Below are 17,335 nucleotides of genomic sequence, written 5' to 3'. Positions count from 1 at the left end.
TCGTGGAGCATTGTGATGACAGGGGTCATAGAGCATTGTGATGACACGGTTATGGAATATTGTGATGACCACAATTCTGTAGCACTGTGATGAAAAGGGAATGGAGCATTTGTGATTACAGGGGTCATGGAGCATTGTGATGACAATTGTTCTAGAACATTGTGAAGACAGGGATCATGGAGCATAGTGATGAAAGGGGCCATGGAGCATTGTGATGACAGGCGTCATGGGACAATGTGTTGACAGTGGTCATGGAGCCTTGTTAGAAAGGGAACATGGAGCAATTTGATTTCAGGGGCCATGAAAATTTGTGAATACATAGGCCATGGAGTATTCAGATGAATGCGGTCAAGGATCATTGTGACAAAAAGTGTCCTGGAAAATTGTGATGACACGGTTCATGGAGCATTGCGATGACAAGGGCCATGGCGAACTGTGAAGACAGGTGTCATGGGGCATTGTGATGACAGTGGTCCTCTAGATTTGTGAAGAAAGATATCATGGAGCACTGGGATGACAGGGGCCACGGAGCATTGTGATGACAGGGGTCATGGGGCTTTGTGATGACACGGTCTTGGAGCATTATGATGACAAGAATTCTGGAACATTGTGATAAAATGGGCATGGATCATTGTGATAAGAGGGGCCATGGAGCATTCTGATGACAACTGCATGGAGCATTTTGATGACAAGTGTCATCGAGCATTGTGATGACAGTGGTCATGAAGCATTGTGATGAATGTGGTCATGGATCATTGTGATGACAAGTGTCGTGGAGCATTGTGATGACAGGGGTCATAGAGCATTGTGATGACACGGTTATGGAATATTGTGATGACCAGAATTCTGTAGCACTGTGATGAATAGGGAATGGAGCATTGTGATTACAGGGGTCATGGAGCATTGTGATGACAATTGTTCTAGAACATTGTGATGACAGGGATCATGGAGCATAGTGATGAAAGGGGCCATGGAGCATTGTGATGACAGGCGTCATGGGACATTGTGTTGACAGTGGTCATGGAGCATTGTTAGAAAGGGAACATGGAGCAATTTGATTTCAGGGGCCATGAAAAATTGCGAATACATAGGCCATGGAGTATTCAGATGAATGTGGTCAAGGGTCATTGTTACGAAAAGTGTCCTGGAATATTGTGATCACACGGTTCACGGAGCATTGCGATGACAAGGGCCATGGCGAAATGTGAAGACAGGTGTCATGGGGCATTGTGATGACAGTGGTCATGTAGAATTGTGAAAAAGATATCATGGAGCACTGGGATGATAGGGTACATGGAACATTGTGATGACAGTGGTCATGGGGCATTGTGATGACACGGCCATGGAACATTATGATGACAAGAATTCTGGAGCATTGTGATAAAAAGGGTATGGACCATTGTGATTAGAGGGGCCAAGGAGCATTCTGATGACAACGGCATGGAGCATTGTGATGACAAGGGTCATCGAGCATTGTGATGACAGTGGTCAAGAAGCATTGTGATGAATGTGGTCATGGATCATTGTGATGACAAGTGTCGTGGAGCATTGTGATGACAGGGCCATAGAGCATTGTGACGACACGATTATGGAATATTGTGATGACCACAATTCTGTAGCACTGTGATGAAAAGGGAATGGAGCATTGTGATTACAGGGGTCATGGAGCATTGTGATGACAATTGTTCTAGAACATTGTGAAGACAGGGATCATGGAGCATAGTGATGAAAGGGGCCATGGAGCATTGTGATGACAGGCGTCATGGGACAATGTGATGACTGTGGTCATGGAGCATTGTTAGAAAGGGAACATGGAGCAAAGTGATTTCAGGGGCCATGAAAAATTGTGAATACATAGGCCATGGAGTTTTCAGATGAATGTGGTCAAGGATCATTGTGACGAAAAGTGTACTGGAATATTGTGATGACACGGTTCATGGAGCATTGCGATGACAAGGGCCATGGCGAAATGTGAAGACAGGTGTCATGGGGCATTGTGATGACAGTGGTCATCTAGAATTGTGAAGAACGATATCATGGAGCACTGGGATGACAGGGGCCATGGAGCATTGTGATGACAGGGTTCATGGGGCATTGTGATGACACAGCCATGGAACATTATTATGACAAGAATTCAGGAGCATTGTGATAAAAAGGTCATGGACCATTGTGATTAGAGGGGCCAAGGAGCATTCTGATGACAACGGCATGGAGCATTGTGATGACAAGGGTCATCGAGCATTGTGATGATAGTGGTCATGAAGCATTGTGATGAATGTGGTCATGCATCATTGTGATGACAAGTGTCGTGGAGCATTTTGATGACAGGGGTCATAGAGCATTGTGATGACACGGTTATGGAATATTGTGATGACCAGAATTCTGTAGCACTGTGATGAAAAGGGAATGGAGCATTGTGATTACAGGGGTCATGGAGCATTGTGATGACAAATGTTCTAGAACATTGTGAGACAGGGATCATGGAGCATAGTGATGAAAGGGGCAATGGAGATTTGTGTTGACAGGCGAAATGGGACATTGTGTTGACAGTCGACATGGAGCATTGTTAGAAAGGGAACATGGAGCAATTTGATTTCAGGGGTCATGAAAAATTGCGAATACATACGCCATGGATTATTCAGATGAATGTGGTCAAGGATCATTGTGACGAAAAGTGTCCTGGAATATTGTGATGACACGGTTCATGGAGCATTGCGATGACAAGGGCCATGGCGAAATGTGAAGACAGGTGTCATGGGGCATTGTGATGACAGTGATCATATAGAATTGTGAAGAAAGATATCATGGAGCACAGGGATGACAGGGGCCATGGAGCATTGTGATGACAGGGGTCATGGGGCTTTGTGATGACACGGCCATGGAGCATTATGATGACAAGAATTCTGGAACATTGTGATAAAATGGGCATGGACCATTGTGATTAGAGGGGCCATGGAGCATTCTGATGACAACTGCATGGAGCATTTTGATGACAAGGGTCATCGAGCATTGTGATGACAGTGGTCATGAAGCATTGTGATGAATGTGGTCATGGATCATTGTGACCACAAGTGTCGTGGAGCATTGTGATGACAGGGGTCATAGAGCATTGTGATGACACGGTTATGGAATATTGTGATGACCAGAATTCTGTAGCACTGTGATGAATAGGGAATGGAGCATTGTGATTACAGGAGTCATGGAGCATTGTGATGACAAATGTTCTAGAACATTGTGATGACAGGGATCATGGAGCATAGTGATGAAAGGGGCCATGGAGCATTGTGATGACAGGCGTCATGGGACATTGTGTTGACAGTGGTCATGAAGCATTGTTAGAAAGGGAACATGGAGCAATTTGATTTCAGGGGCCATGAAAAATTCCGAATACATAGGCCATGGAGTATTCAGATGAATGTGGTCAAGGATCATTGTGACGAAAAGTGTCCTGGAATATTGTGATGACACGGTTCATGGAGCTTTGCGATGACAAGGGCAATGGCGAAATGTGAAGACAGGTGTCATGGGGCATTGTGATGACAGTGGTCATTTAGAATTGTGAAGAAAGATATCATGGAGCACTGGGAAGATAGGGTACATAGAACATTGTGATGACAGGGGGCATGGGGCATTGTGATGAAACGGCCATGGAACATTATGATGACAAGAATTCTGGAGCATTGTGATAAAAAGGGTGTGGACCATTGTGATTAGAGGGGCCAAGGAGCATTCTGATGACAACGGCATGGAGCATTGTGATGACAAGTGTCATCGAGCATTGTGATGACAGTGGTCATGAAGCATTTTGATGAATGTGGTTATGGATCATTGTGATGACAAGTGTCGTGGAACATTGTGATGACAGGGGTCATAGAGCATTGTGATGACACGGTTATGGAATATTGTAATGACCAGAATTCTGTAGCACTCTGATGAAAAGGGAATGGAGCATTGTGATTACATTGGTCATGGAGCATTGTGATGACAATTGTTCTAGAACATTGTGAAGACAGGGATCATGGAGCATAGTGATGAAAGGGGCCATGGAGCATTGTGATGACAGGCGTCATGGGACAATGTGTTGACTGTGGTCATGGAGCATTGTTAGAAAGGGAACATGGAGCAAAGTGATTTCAGGGGCCATGAAAAATTGTGAATACATAGGCCATGTAGTATTCAGATGAATGTGGTCAAGGATCATTGTGACGAAAAGTGTACTGGAATATTGTGATGACACGGTTCATGGAGCATTGCGATGACAAGGGCCGTGGCGAAATGTGAAGACAGGTGTCATGGGGCATTCTGATGACAGTGGTCATCTAGAATTGTGAAGAAAGATATCATGGAGCACAGGGATGACAGGGGCCATGGAGCATTGTGATGACAGGGTTATGGAATATTGTGATGACCACAATTCTGTAGCACTGTGATGAAAAGGGAATGGAGCATTGTGATTAGAGGGGTCATGGAGCATTGTGATGACAATTGTTCTAGAACATTGTGAAGACAGGGATCATGGAGCATAGTGATGAAAGGGGCCATGGAGCATTGTGATGACAGGCGTCATGGGACAATGTGTTGACAGTGGTCATGGAGCCTTGTTAGAAAGGGAACATGGAGCAATTTGATTTCAGGGGCCATGAAAATTTGTGAATACATAGGCCATGGAGTATTCAGATGAATGTGGTCAAGGATCATTGTGACAAAATGTGTCCTGGAAAATTGTGATGACACGGTTCATGGAGCATTGCGATGACAAGGGCCATGGCGAACTGTGAAGACAGGTGTCATGGGGCATTTAGATGACACTGGTCCTCTAGATTTGTGAAGAAAGATATCATGGAGCACTGGGATGACAGGGGCCACGGAGCATTGTAATGACAGGGGTCATGGGGCTTTGTGATGACACGGCCATGGAGCATTATGATGACAAGAATTCTGGAACATTGTGATAAAATGGGCATGGACCATTGTGATTAGAGGGGCCATGGAGCATTCTGATGACAACTGCATGGAGCATTTTGATGACAAGTGTCATCGAGCATTGTGATGACAGTGGTCATGAAGCATTGTGATGAATGTGGTCATGGATCATTGTGATGACAAGTGTCGTGGAGCATTGTGATGACAGGGGTCATAGAGCATTGTGATGACACGGTTATGGAATATTGTGATGACCAGAATTCTGTAGCACTGTGATGAATAGGGAATGGAGCATTGTGATTACAGAGGTCATGGAGCATTGTGATGACAATTGTTCTAGAACATTGTGATGACAGGGATCATGGAACATAGTGATGAAAGGGGCCATGGAGAATTGTGTTGACAGGCGTCATGGGACATTGTGTTGACAGTGGTCATGGAGCATTGTTAGAAAGGGAACATGGAGCAATTTGATTTCAGCGGCCATGAACAATTGTGAATACATAGGCCATGGAGTATTCAGATGAATGTGGTCAAGGATCATTGTGACGAAAAGTGTCCTGGAATATTGTGATGACACGGTTCATGGAGCTTTGCGATGACAAGGGCAATGGCGAAATGTGAAGACAGGTGTCATGGGGCATTGTGATGACAGTGGTCATCTAGAATTGTGAAGAACGATATCATGGAGCACTGGGATGACAGGGGCCATGGAGCATTGTGATGACAGGGGTCATGGGGCATTGTGATGACACGGCCATGGAACATTATGATGACAAGAATTCTGGAGCATTGTGATAAAAAGGTCATGGACGATTGTGATTAGAGGGGCCAAGGAGCATTCTGATGACAACGGCATGGAGCATTGTGATGACAAGGGTCATCGAGCATTATGATGATAGTGGTCATGAAGCATTGTGATGAATGTGGTCATGCATCATTGTGATGACAAGTGTCGTGGAGCATTGTGATGACAGGGGTCATAGAGCATTGTGATGACACGGTTATGGAATATTGTGATGACCAGTATTCTGTAGCACAGTGATGAAAAGGGAATGGAGCATTGTGATTACAGGGGTCATGGAGCATTTTGATGACAAATGTTCTAGAACATTGTGATGACAGGGATCATGGAGCATAGTGATGAAAGGGGCAATGGAGATTTGTGTTGACAGGCGTCATGGGACATTGTGTTGACAGTGGACATGGAGCTTTGTTAGAAAGAGAACATGGAGCAATTTGATTTCAGGGGCCATGAAAAATTGCGAATATATACGCCATGGAGGATTCAGTTGAATGTGGTCAAGGATCATTGTGACGAAAAGTGTCCTGGAATATTGTGATGACACGGTTCATGGAGCATTGCGATGACAAGGTCCATGGCGAAATGTGAAGACAAGTGTCATGGGGCATTGTGATGACAGTGGTCATCTAGAATTGTGAAGAAAGATATCATGGAGCACTGGGATGACAGGGGCCATGGAACATTGTGATGACAGGGGTCATGGGGCATTGTGATGACACGGCCATGGAACATTATGATGACAAGAATTCTGGAGCATTGTGATAAAAAGGGCATGGACCATAGTGATTAGAGGGGCCAAGGAGCATTCTGATGACAACGGCATGGAGCATTGTGATGAATGTTGTCATGGATCATTGTGATGACAAGTGTCGTGGAGCATTGTGATGACAGGGGTCATAGAGCATTGTGATGACACGGTTATGGAATATTGTGATGACCAGAATTCTGTAGCACTGTGATGAATAGGGAATGGAGCATTGTGATTACAGGGGTCATGGAGCATTGTGATGACAAATGTTCTAGAACATTGTGAGACAGGGATCATGGAGCATAGTGATGAAAGGGGCAATGGAGATTTGTGTTGACAGGCGTCATGGGACATTGTGTTGACAGTCGACATGGAGCATTGTTAGAAAGGGAACATGGAGCAATTTGATTTCAGGGGTCATGAAAAATTGCGAATACATACGCCATGGATTATTCAGATGAATGTGGTCAAGGATCATTGTGACGAAAAGTGTCCTGGAATATTGTGATGACACGGTTCATGGAGCATTGCTATGACAAGGGCCATGGCGAAATGTGAAGACAGGTGTCATGGGGCATTGTGATGACAGTGATCATATAGAATTGTGAAGAAAGATATCATGGAGCACATGGATGACAGGGGCCATGGAGCATGGTGATGACAGGGGTCATGGGGCTTTGTGATGACACGGCCATGGAGCATTATGATGACAAGAATTCTGGAACATTGTGATAAAATGGGCATGGACCATTGTGATTAGAGGGGCCATGGAGCATTCTGATGACAACTGCATGGAGCATTTTGATGACAAGGGTCATCGAGCATTGTGATGACAGTGGTCATGAAGCATTGTGATGAATGTGGTCATGGATCATTGTGACCACAAGTGTCGTGGAGCATTGTGATGACAGGGGTCATAGAGCATTGTGATGACACGGTTATTGAATATTGTGATGACCAGAATTCTGTAGCACTGTGATGAATAGGGAATGGAGCAGTGTGATTACAGGGGTCATGGAGCATTGTGATGACAATTGTTCTAGAACATTGTGATGACAGGGATCATGGAGCATAGTGATGAAAGCGGCCATGGAGCATTGTGATGACAGGCGTCATGGGACATTGTGTTGACAGTGGTCATGGAGCATTGTTAGAAAGGGAACATGGAGCAATTTGATTTCAGGGGCCATGAAAAATTCCGAATACATAGGCCATGGAGTATTCAGATGAATGTGGTCAAGGATCATTGTGACGAAAAGTGTCCTGGAATATTGTGATGACACGGTTCATGGAGCTTTGCGATGACAAGGGCAATGGCGAAATGTGAAGACAGGTGTCATGGGGCATTGTGATGACAGTGGTCATCTAGAATTGTGAAGAAAGATATCATGGAGCACTGGGATGATAGGGTACATGGAACATTGTGATGACAGGGGTCATGGGGCATTGTGATGAAACGGCCATGGAACATTATGATGACAAGAATTCTGGAGCATTGTGATAAAAAGGGTATGGACCATTGTGATTAGAGGGGCCAAGGAGCATTCTGATGACAACGGCATGGAGCATTGTGATGACAAGGGTCATCGAGCATTGTGATGACAGTGGTCATGAAGCATTTTGATGAATGTGGTCATGGATCATTGTGATGACAAGTGTCGTGGAACATTGTGATGACAGGGGTCATAGAGCATTGTGATGACACGGTTATGGAATATTGTGATGACCAGAATTCTGTAGCACTGTGATGAAAAGGGAATGGAGCATTGTGTTTACAGGGGTCATGGAGCATTGTGTTGACAATTGTTCTAGAACATTGTGATGACAGGGATCATGGAACATAGTGATGAAAGGGGCCATGGAAAATTGTGATGACAGGCGTCATGGGACATTGTGTTGACAGTGGTCATGGAGCATTGTTAGAAAGGGAACATGGAGCAATTTGATTTCAGGGGCCATGAACAATTGTGAATACATAGGCCATGGAGTATTCAGATGAATGTGGTCAAGGAGCATTGTGACGAAAAGTGTCCTGGTATATTGTGATGACACGGTTCATGGAGCTTTGCGATGACAAGGGCCATGGCGAAATGTGAAGACAGGTGTCATGGGGCATTGTGATGACAGTGGTCATCTAGAATTGTGAAGAACGATATCATGGAGCACTGGGATGACAGGGGCCATGGAGCATTGTGATGACAGGGGTCATGGGGCATTGTGATGAAACGGCCATGGAACATTATGATGACAAGAATTCTGGAGCATTGTGATAAAAAGGTCATGGACCATTGTGATTAGAGGGGCCAAGGAGCATTCTGATGACAACGGCATGGAGCATTGTGATGACAAGGGTCATCGAGCATTATAATGATAGTGGTTATGAAGCATTGTGATGAATGTGGTCATGCATCATTGTGATGACATGTGTCGTGGAGCATTGTGATGACAGGGGTCATAGAGCATTGTGATGACACGGTTATGGAATATTGTGATGACCAGAATTCTGTAGCACAGTGATGAAAAGGGAATGGAGCATTGTGATTACAGGGGTCATGGAGCATTGTGATGACAATTGTTCTAGAACATTGTGAAGACAGGGATCATGGAGCATAGTGATGAAAGGGGCCATGGAGCATTGTGATGACAGGCGTCATGGGACAATGTGTTGACTGTGGTCATGGAGCATTTGTTAGAAAGGGAACATGGAGCAAAGTGATTTCAGGGGCCATGAAAAATTGTGAATACATAGGCCATGGTGTATTCAGTTGAATGTGGTCAAGGATCATTGTGACGAAAAGTGTACTGGAATATTGTGATGACACGGTTCATGGAGCATTGCGATGACAAGGGCCGTGGCGAAATGTGAAGACAGGTGTCATGGGGCATTCTGATGACAGTGGTCATCTAGAATTGTGAAGAAAGATATCATGGAGCACAGGGATGACAGGGGCCATGGAGCATTGGGATGACAGGGGTCATGGGGCATTGTGATGACACGGCCATAGAACATTATGATGACAAGAATTCTGGAGCATTGTGATAAAAAGATCATGGACAATTGTGATTAGAGGGGCCAAGGAGCATTCTGATGACAACGGCATGGAGCATTGTGATGAAAAGGGTCATCGAGCATTGTGATGACAGTGGTCATGAAGCATTGTGATGAATGTGGTCATGGATCATTGTGATGACAATTGTCGTGGAGCATTGTGATGACAGGGGTCATAGAGCATTGTGATGACACAGTTATGGAATATTGTGATGACCACAATTCTGTAGCACTGTGATGAAAAGGGAATGGAGCATTGTGATTACAGGGGTCATGGAGCATTGTGATGACAATTGTTCTAGAACATTGTGAAGACAGGGATCATGGAGCATAGTGATGAAAGGGGCCATGGAGCATTGTGATGACAGGCGTCATGGGACAATGTGTTGAAAGTGGTCATGGAGCCTTGTTAGAAAGGGAACATGGAGCAATTTGATTTCAGGGGCCATGAAAATTTGTGAATACATAGGCCATGGAGTATTCAGATGAATGTGGTCAAGGATCATTGTGACAAAATGTGTCCTGGAAAATTGTGATGACACGGTTCATGGAGCATTGCGATGACAAGGGCCATGGCGAACTGTGAAGACAGGTGTCATGGGGCATTTAGATGACAGTGGTCCTCTAGATTTGTGAAGAAAGATATCATGGAGCACTGGGATGACAGGGGCCACGGAGCATTGTGATGACAGGGGTCATGGGGCTTTGTGATGACACGGTCTTGGAGCATTATGATGACAAGAATTCTGGAGCATTGTGATAAAAAGGGTATGGACCATTGTGATTAGAGGGGCCAAGGAGCATTCTGATGACAACGGCATGGAGCATTGTGATGACAAGGGTCATCGAGCATTGTGATGACAGTGGTCATGAAGCATTTTGATGAATGTGGTCATGGATCATTGTGATGACAAGTGTCTTGGAACATTGTGATGACAGGGGTCATAGAGCATTGTGATGACACGGTTATCGAATATTGTGATGACCAGAATTCTGTAGCACTGTGATGAAAAGGGAATGGAGCATTGTGATTACAGGGGTCATGGAGCATTGTGTTGACAATTGTTCTAGAACATTGTGATGACAGGGATCATGGAACATAGTGATGAAAGGGGCCATGGAGAATTGTGATGACAGGCGTCATGGGACATTGTGTTGACAGTGGTCATGGAGCATTGTTAGAAAGGGAACATGGAGCAATTTGATTTCAGGGGCCATGAACAATTGTGAATACATAGGCCATGGAGTATTCAGATGAATGTGGTCAAGGATCATTGTGAAGAAAAGTGTCCTGGAATATTGTGATGACACGGTTCATGGAGCATTGCGATGACAAGGGCCGTGGCGAAATGTGAAGACAGGTGTCATGGGGCATTGTGATGACAGTGGTCATCTAGAATTGTGAAGAACGATATCATGGAGCACAGGGATGACAGGGGCCATGGAGCATTGTGATGACAGGGGTCATGGGGCATTGTGATGACACGGCCATGGAACATAACAATGACAAGAATTCTGGAGCATTGTGATAAAAAGATCATGGACAATTGTGATTAGAGGGGCCAAGGAGCATTCTGATGACAACGGCATGGAGCATTGTGATGAAAAGGGTCATCGAGCATTGTGATGACAGTGGTCATGAAGCATTGTGATGAATGTGGTCATGGATCATTGTGATGACAAGTGTCGTGGAGCATTGTGATGACAGGGGTCATAGAGCATTGTGATGACACGGTTATGGAATATTGTGATGACCAGAATTCTGTAGCACTTTGATGAATAGGGAATGGAGCATTGTGATTACAGAGGTCATGGAGCACTGTGATGACAATTGTTCTAGAACATTGTGATGACAGGGATCATGGAGCATAGTGATGAAAGGGGCCATGGAGCATTGTGATGACAGGCGTCATGGGACATTGTGTTGACAGTGGTCATGGAGCATTGTTAGAAAGGGAACATGGAGCAATTTGATTTCAGGGGCCATGAAAAATTGCGAATACATAGGCCATGGAGTATTCAGATGAATGTGGTCAAGGATCATTGTGACGAAAAGTGTCCTGGAATATTGTGATGACACGGTTCATGGAGCTTTGCGATGACAAGGGCAATGGCGAAATGTGAAGACAGGTGTCATGGGGCATTGTGATGACAGTGGTCATCTAGAATTGTGAAGAAAGATATCATGGAGCACTGGGATGATAGGGTACATGGAACATTGTGATGACAGGGGTCATGGGGCATTGTGATGACACGGCCATGGAACATTATGATGACAAGAATTCTGGAGCATTGTGATAAAAAGGGTATGGACCATTGTGATTAGAGGGGCCAAGGAGCATTCTGATGACAACGGCATGGAGCATTGTGATGACAAGGGTCATCGAGCATTATGATGACCGTGGTCATGAAGCATTTTGATGAATGTGGTCATGGATCATTGTGATGACAAGTGTCTTGGAACATTGTGATGACAGGGGTCATAGAGCGTTGTGATGACACGGTTATGGAATATTGTGATGACCAGAATTCTGTAGCACTGTGATGAAAAGGGAATGGAGCATTGTGATTACAGGGGTCATGGAGCATTGTGTTGACAATTGTTCTAGAACATTGTGATGACAGGGATCATGGAACATAGTGATGAAAGGGGCCATGGAGAATTGTGGTGACAGGCGTCATGGGACATTGTGTTGACAGTGGTCATGGAGCATTGTTAGAAAGGGAACATGGAGCAATTTGATTTCAGGGGCCATGAACAATTGTGAATACATACGCCATGGAGTATTCAGATGAATGTGGTCAAGGATCATTGTGACGAAAAGTGTCCTGGAATATTGTGATGACACGGTTCATGGAGCATTGAGATGACAAGGGCCGTGGCGAAATGTGAAGACAGGTGTCATGGGGCATTCTGATGACAGTGGTCATCTAGAATTGTGAAGAAAGATATCATGGAGCACAGGGATGACAGGGGCCATGGAGCATTGTGATGACAGGGGTCATGGGGCATTGTGATGACACGGCCATAGAACATTATGATGACAAGAATTCTGGAGCATTGTGATAAAAAGATCATGGACAATTGTGATTAGAGGGGCCAAGGAGCATTCTAATGACAACGGCATGGAGCATTGTGATGACCAGGGTCATCGAGCATTGTGATGACAGTGGTCATGAAGCATTGTGATGAATGTGGTCATGGATCATTGTGATGACAATTGTCGTGGAGCATTGTGATGACAGGGGTCATAGAGCATTGTGATGACACGGTTATGGAATATTGTGATGACCACAATTCTGTAGCACTGTGATGAAAAGGGAATGGAGCATTGTGATTACAGGGGTCATGGAGCATTGTGATGACAATTGTTCTAGAACATTGTGAAGACAGGGATCATGGAGCATAGTGATGAAAGAGGCCATGGAGCATTGTGATGACAGGCGTCATGGGACAATGTGTTGACAGTGGTCATGGAGCCTTGTTAGAAAGGGAACATGGAGCAATTTGATTTCAGGGGCCATGAAAATTTGTGAATACATAGGCCATGGAGTATTCAGATGAATGTGGTCAAGGATCATTGTGACAAAATGTGTCCTTGAAAATTGTGATGACACGGTTCATGGAGCATTGCGATGACAAGGGCCATGGCGAACTGTGAAGACAGGTGTCATGGGGCATTTAGATGACATTGGTCCTCTAGATTTGTGAAGAAAGATATCATGGAGCACTGGGATGACAGGGGCCACGGAGCATTGTGATGACAGGGGTCATGGGGCTTTGTGATGACACGGTCTTGGAGAATTATGATGACAAGAATTCTGGAACATTGTGATAAAATGGGCATGGATCATTGTGATTAGAGGGGCCATGGAGCATTCTGATGACAACTGCATGGAGCATTTTGATGACAAGTGTCATCGAGCATTGTGATGACAGTGGTCATGAAGCATTGTGATGAATGTGGTCATGGATCATTGTGATGACAAGTGTCGTGGAGCATTGTGATGACAGGGGTCATAGAGCATTGTGATGACACGGTTATGGAATATTGTGATGACCAGAATTCTGTAGCACTGTGATGAAAAGGGAATGGAGCATTGTGTTTACAGGGGTCATGGAGCATTTTGTTGACAATTGTTCTAGAACATTGTGATGACAGGGATCATGGAACATAGTGATGAAAGGGGCCATGGAAAATTGTGATGACAGGCGTCATGGGACATTGTGTTGACAGTGGTCATGGAGCATTGTTAGAAAGGGAACATGGAGCAATTTGATTTCAGGGGCCATGAACAATTGTGAATACATAGGCCATGGAGTATTCAGATGAATGTGGTCAAGGAGCATTGTGACGAAAAGTGTCCTGGTATATTGTGATGACACGGTTCATGGAGCTTTGCGATGACAAGGGCCATGGCGAAATGTGAAGACAGGTGTCATGGGGCATTGTGATGACAGTGGTCATCTAGAATTGTGAAGAACGATATCATGGAGCACTGGGATGACAGGGGCCATGGAGCATTGTGATGACAGGGGTCATGGGGCATTGTGATGACACGGCCATGGAACATTATGATGACAAGAATTCTGGAGCATTGTGATAAAAAGGTCATGGACCATTGTGATTAGAGGGGCCAAGGAGCATTCTGATGACAACGGCATGGAGCATTGTGATGACAAGGGTCATCGAGGATTATGATGATAGTGGTCATGAAGCATTGGGATGAATGTGGTCATGCATCATTGTGATGAAATGTGTCGTGGAGCATTGTGATGACAGGGGTCATAGAGCATTGTGATGACACGGTTATGGAATATTGTGATGACCAGAATTCTGTAGCACAGTGATGAAAAGGGAATGGAGCATTGTGATTACAGGGGTCATGGAGCATTGTGATGACAATTGTTCTAGAACATTGTGAAGACAGGGATCATGGAGCATAGTGATGAAAGGGGCCATGGAGCATTGTGATGACAGGCGTTATGGGACAATGTGTTGACTGTGGTCATGGAGCATTTGTTAGAAAGGGAACATGGAGCAAAGTGATTTCAGGGGCCATGAAAAATTGTGAATACATAGGCCATGGAGTATTCAGATGAATGTGGTCAAGTATCATTGTGACGAAAAGTGTACTGGAATATTGTGATGACACGGTTCATGGAGCATTGCGATGACAAGGGCCGTGGCGAAATGTGAAGACAGGTGTCATGGGGCATTCTGATGACAGTGGTCATCTAGAATTGTGAAGAAAGATATCATGGAGCACAGGGATGACAGGAGCCATGGAGCATTGTGATGACAGGGGTCATGGGGCATTGTGATGACACGGCCATAGAACATTATGATGACAAGAATTCTGGAGCATTGTGATAAAAAGATCATGGACAATTGTGATTAGAGGGGCCAAGGAGCATTCTGATGACAACGGCATGGAGCATTGTGATGAAAAGGGTCATCGAGCATTGTGATGACAGTGGTCATGAAGCATTGTGATGAATGTGGTCATGGATCATTGTGATGACAAGTGTCGTGGAGCATTGTGATGACAGGGGTCATAGAGCATTGTGATGACACGGTTATGGAATATTGTGATGACCACAATTCCGTAGCACTGTGATGAAAAGGGAATGGAGCATTGTGATTACAGGGGTCATGGAGCATTGTGATGACAATTGTTCTAGAACATTGTGAAGACAGGGATCATGGAGCATAGTGATGAAAGGGGCCATGGAGCATTGTGATGACAGGCGTCATGGGACAATGTGTTGACAGTGGTCATGGAGCCTTGTTAGAAAGGGAACATGGAGCAATTTGATTTCAGGGGCCATGAAAATTTGTGAATACATAGGCCATGGAGTATTCAGATGAATGTGGTCAAGGATCATTGTGACAAAATGTGTCCTGGAAAATTGTGATGACACGGTTCATGGAGCATTGCGATGACAAGGGCCATGGCGAACTGTGAAGACAGGTGTCATGGGGCATTTAGATGACAGTGGTACTCTAGATTTGTGAAGAAAGATATCATGGAGCACTGGGATGACAGGGGCCATGGAGCATTGTGATGACAGGGGTCATGGGGCTTTGTGATGACACGGCCATGGAGCATTATGATGACAAGAATTCTGGAACATTGTGATAAAATGGGCATGGACCATTGTTATTAGAGGGGCCATGGAGCATTCTGATGACAACTGCGTGGAGCATTTTGATGACAAGTGTCATCGAGCATTGTGATGACAGTGGTCATGAAGCATTGTGATGAATGTGGTCATGGATCATTGTGATGACAAGTGTCGTGGAGCATTGTGATGACAGGGGTCATAGAGCATTGTGATGACACGGTTATGGAATATTGTGATGACCAGAATTCTGTAGCACTGTGATGAATAGGGAATGGAGCATTGTGATGACAATTGTTCTAGAACATTGTGATGACAGGGATCATGGAGCATAGTGATGAAAGGGGCCATGGAGCATTGTGATGACAGGCGTCATGGGACATTGTGTTGACAGTGGTCATGGAGCATTGTTAGAAAGGGAACATGGAGCAATTTGATTTCAGGGGCCATGAAAAATTGCGAATACATAGGCCATGGAGTATTCAGATGAATGTGGTCAAGGGTCATTGTGACGAAAAGTGTCCTGGAATATTGTGATCACACGGTTCATGGAGCATTGTGATGACAAGGGCCATGGCGAAATGTGAAGACAGGTGTCATGGGGCATTGTGATGACAGTGGTCATCTAGAATTGTGAAGAAAGATATCATGGAGCACTGGGATGACAGGGGCCATGGAGCATTGTGATGACAGGGGTCATGGGGCATTGTGATGACACGGGCATGGAATATTATGATGACAAGAATTCTGGAGCATTGTGATAAAAAGTTCATGGACCATTGTGATTAGAGGGGCCAAGGAGCATTCTGATGACAACGGCATGGAGCATTGTGATGACAAGGGTCATCGAGCATTGTGATGACAGTGGACATGAAGCATTGTGATGAATGTGGTCATGGATCATTGTGATGACTAGTTTCGTAGAGCATTGTGATGACAGGGGTCATAGAGCATTGTGATGACACGGTTATGCAATATTGTGATGACCAGAATTCTATAGCACTGTGATGAAAAGGGAATGGAGCATTGTGATTACAGGGGTCATGGAGCATTGTGATGACAATTGTTCTAGAACATTGTGAAGACAGGGATCATGGAGCATAGTGATGAAAGGGGCCATGGAGCATTATGATGACAGGCGTCATGGGACAATGTGTTGACAGTGGTCATGGAGCCTTGTTAGAAAGGGAACATGGAGCAATTTGATTTCAGGGGTCATGAAAAATTGTGAATACATAGGCCATGGAGTATTCAGATGAATGTGGTCAAGGATCATTGTGACGAAAATGTACTGGAATATTGTGATGACACGGTTCATGGAGCATTGCGATGACAAGGGCCATGGTGAAATATGAAGACAGGTGTCATGGGGCATTGTGATGACAGTGGTCAACTAGAATTGTGAAGAAAGATATCATGGAGCACAGGGATGACAGGGGCCATGGAGCATTGTGATGACAGGGGTCATGGGGCATTGTGATGACACGGACATAGAACATTATGATGCCAAGTAATCTGGAGCATTGTGATAAAAAGGTCATGGACCATTGTGATTAGAGGGGCCAAGGAGCATTTTGATGACAACGGCATGGAGCATTGTGATGACAAGGGTCATCGAGCATTGTGATGACAGTGGTTATGAAGCATTGTGATGAATGTGGTCATGGATCATTGTGATGACAA

The sequence above is a fragment of the Eschrichtius robustus genome, unplaced genomic scaffold (genome assembly GCF_028021215.1).
Source record: "Eschrichtius robustus isolate mEscRob2 unplaced genomic scaffold, mEscRob2.pri scaffold_26, whole genome shotgun sequence".
Classification (NCBI taxonomy): domain Eukaryota; kingdom Metazoa; phylum Chordata; class Mammalia; order Artiodactyla; family Eschrichtiidae; genus Eschrichtius; species Eschrichtius robustus.
This window is presented reverse-complemented; position numbering follows the sequence as displayed.